Consider the following 2,296-nt stretch of genomic DNA (forward strand, 5'->3'; position numbering starts at 1 on the left):
AATTGAGTGAATTAATTAATTACATACATTGCCAGGGGGGGAGGGTGCAGTGTGGCTGTGGGATTGACTCCCCTTCCCAGCCTGCCTGGATTTCATCCCTTGTTTTCCATAAATGATGGAGGATGTTCCATCAGTTATTCAGGGCAATGAAGCCACTTGGCTTCTCCAGATAATCATTTGTTAATGCATAAAGTAGAAATGAATTTATATAATTATAAATTACATTTGTATAAATTAATTTATGTACTTATAAATTGTAAATGAGTGAAAAGGTGACTCTGGAGCAACTCGTGTAGCAACTGGGGGTAAAAACTGATCCCAGAGTTGGGCAGCACCTTGTTGAGAGTGGTTTGATGGGCAATAACTTGAGGCAGAACAGCAGATGTGGGGAGATCTGGTGGGGGAAGGAGGAAGAGGAAGGATGAGGGGCCTGGATTAGCACCCCCTGCATGAGCAGGGACACCTCCCAGCAGCCCAGGCTGCTCCAAGCCCCATCCAACCTGCCCTTCAACACCCCCAGGGATGGGGCAGCCACAGCTTCCCTGGGCAACCTGGGCCAGGGGCTCCCCACCCTCACAGCCCAGAATTTCTCCCTCCCATCTCAGCTCCAGCTCCCTCTGCCAGCTGGAAACCCTTCCCCCTGCTCCCATCCCTCCCTGCCCTTGTCCCAAGCCCCTCCCCAGCTTTCCTGGAGCCCCTTCAGGCCCTGGAAGCTGCTCTCAGGTCTCCCTGGAGCCTTCTCTTCTCCAGGCTCAACACCCCAGCTCCTCCAGCTCACTCATTAATTACTGAAGACAGCAATTAGGCAGCTTGAGCAGGCAAAGCAGAAGTTAAAGGACAGATGGGCTCCTGCAGGCAGAAGGGCAGGTCTCCTCCAGAGGTCCCTGCCAGCAGCTGGTGGCTCCACATCCTCATGGTCTCCACCACAGAGGTTGGATCAGCTGAGGAATCTGAGCAGAGGGTTTAATTTGTTCAGATCCAGCCCTGCTGAGCAGAGACCCCAGGGGGGCTTCCTGAGAGCTGTGCCATGTCAGGGCTGTGGAGCTGCCAAGCTTAGAGGGGGGAACATCTCACCTACAACAGCAGCTTCTCCCCACCTCCCCAGTCAGAGACCCCTTTAGATCCTTCTGGGCTGTTTGTCCCTTGTGGAAATGTCTGAAGAGCTGAATTTCTCAGTGGAAATGGCACTTGGGGCTAAGGGAGAGACCTGGGGACAGGGAGAAATGTGGTACAATGAGGGTGGGGAGCCCAGGGAAGCTGTGGCTGCCCCATCCCTGGGGGTGTTGAAGGGCAGGTTGGATGGGGCTTGGAGCAGCCTGGGCTGCTGGGAGGTGTCCCTGCCCAGGCAGGGGGCAGAGGGTTTAATTTGTTCAGATCCAGCCCTGCTGAGCAGAGACCCCAGGGGGGCTTCCTGAGAGCTGTGCCATGTCAGGGCTGTGGAGCTGCCAAGCTTAGAGGGGGGAACATCTCACCTACAACAGCAGCTTCTCCCCACCTCCCCAGTCAGAGACCCCTTTAGATCCTTCTGGGCTGTTTGTCCCTTGTGGAAATGTCTGAAGAGCCTCAGTGGAAAGTGGAAATGGCACTTGGGGCTAAGGGAGAGACCTGGGGAAAAGGTGGTACAAGGAGGGTGGGGAGCCCCTGGCCCAGGGAAGCTGTGGCTGCCCCATCCCTGGGGGTGTTGAAGGGCAGGTTGGATGGGGCTTGGAGCAGCCTGGGCTGCTGGGAGGTGTCCCTGCCCATGCAGAGGGGCACTGGGTGGGCTCTGAGGTCCCTCCAAGCCACCCCATTCCATGGTTCTGTGATGTGGCTGCGTGGCAGAGCAGTGAGCAGCCCCCTGCACCCTGCTTTGCTGGGATGTGTGGATCAGGATGGGATGTTTCTCCAGCCCCCCCTGCAGGACTCGTAAATGACCCTGGAGAAGCTCCTAAGGATTTTTGGAACTCCTGGTGTCAAGTCTTGCTCCCTGGTGCTGTCAGTACCTGGGCTGTGACTTCAAGACTGGATGATCCTTGAGGTCCTTCCAGCCCAGCTCAGCCCGTGGGCCTGTGATCCCTTGCCAGGACAGATGTTGAGCTCCCTGCAGGCAGCAAAAAACATCTGGAATTGTGTGAGAGGAACGTTTGCTCTGTGGTGCCTCCTGGCCTTGGTGGCTGCACAGTTTCAGTTTGAGGTTGGTCATAAATGAGATGGTTTTGGCCCCCCTGAAGGGCTGTGCAGCTGCTCTGCAGACCTGCCCTCTGACCTCAGCTTCACATCTGAGCCAAAAATGATACTTTTTGGGGGGGTTTCAGCA

At 55.7% G+C, this 2,296-nt stretch overlaps 1 protein-coding gene across 1 annotated transcript in view; it reads left to right on the forward strand.

Annotated features, from left to right (window-relative positions):
- The window catches only part of LOC104390074 (heat shock factor protein 1-like), a 55,419-nt gene that overhangs the window by 6,010 nt on the left and 47,113 nt on the right, over window positions 1-2,296 (forward strand). The gene's annotated exons all lie outside the window — the stretch shown is intronic.

The sequence above is a fragment of the Chaetura pelagica genome, unplaced genomic scaffold, assembly GCF_000747805.2.
Source record: "Chaetura pelagica isolate M959 unplaced genomic scaffold, ChaPel_1.0 scaffold131, whole genome shotgun sequence".
NCBI classification, from domain to species: Eukaryota; Metazoa; Chordata; class Aves; order Apodiformes; family Apodidae; genus Chaetura; species Chaetura pelagica.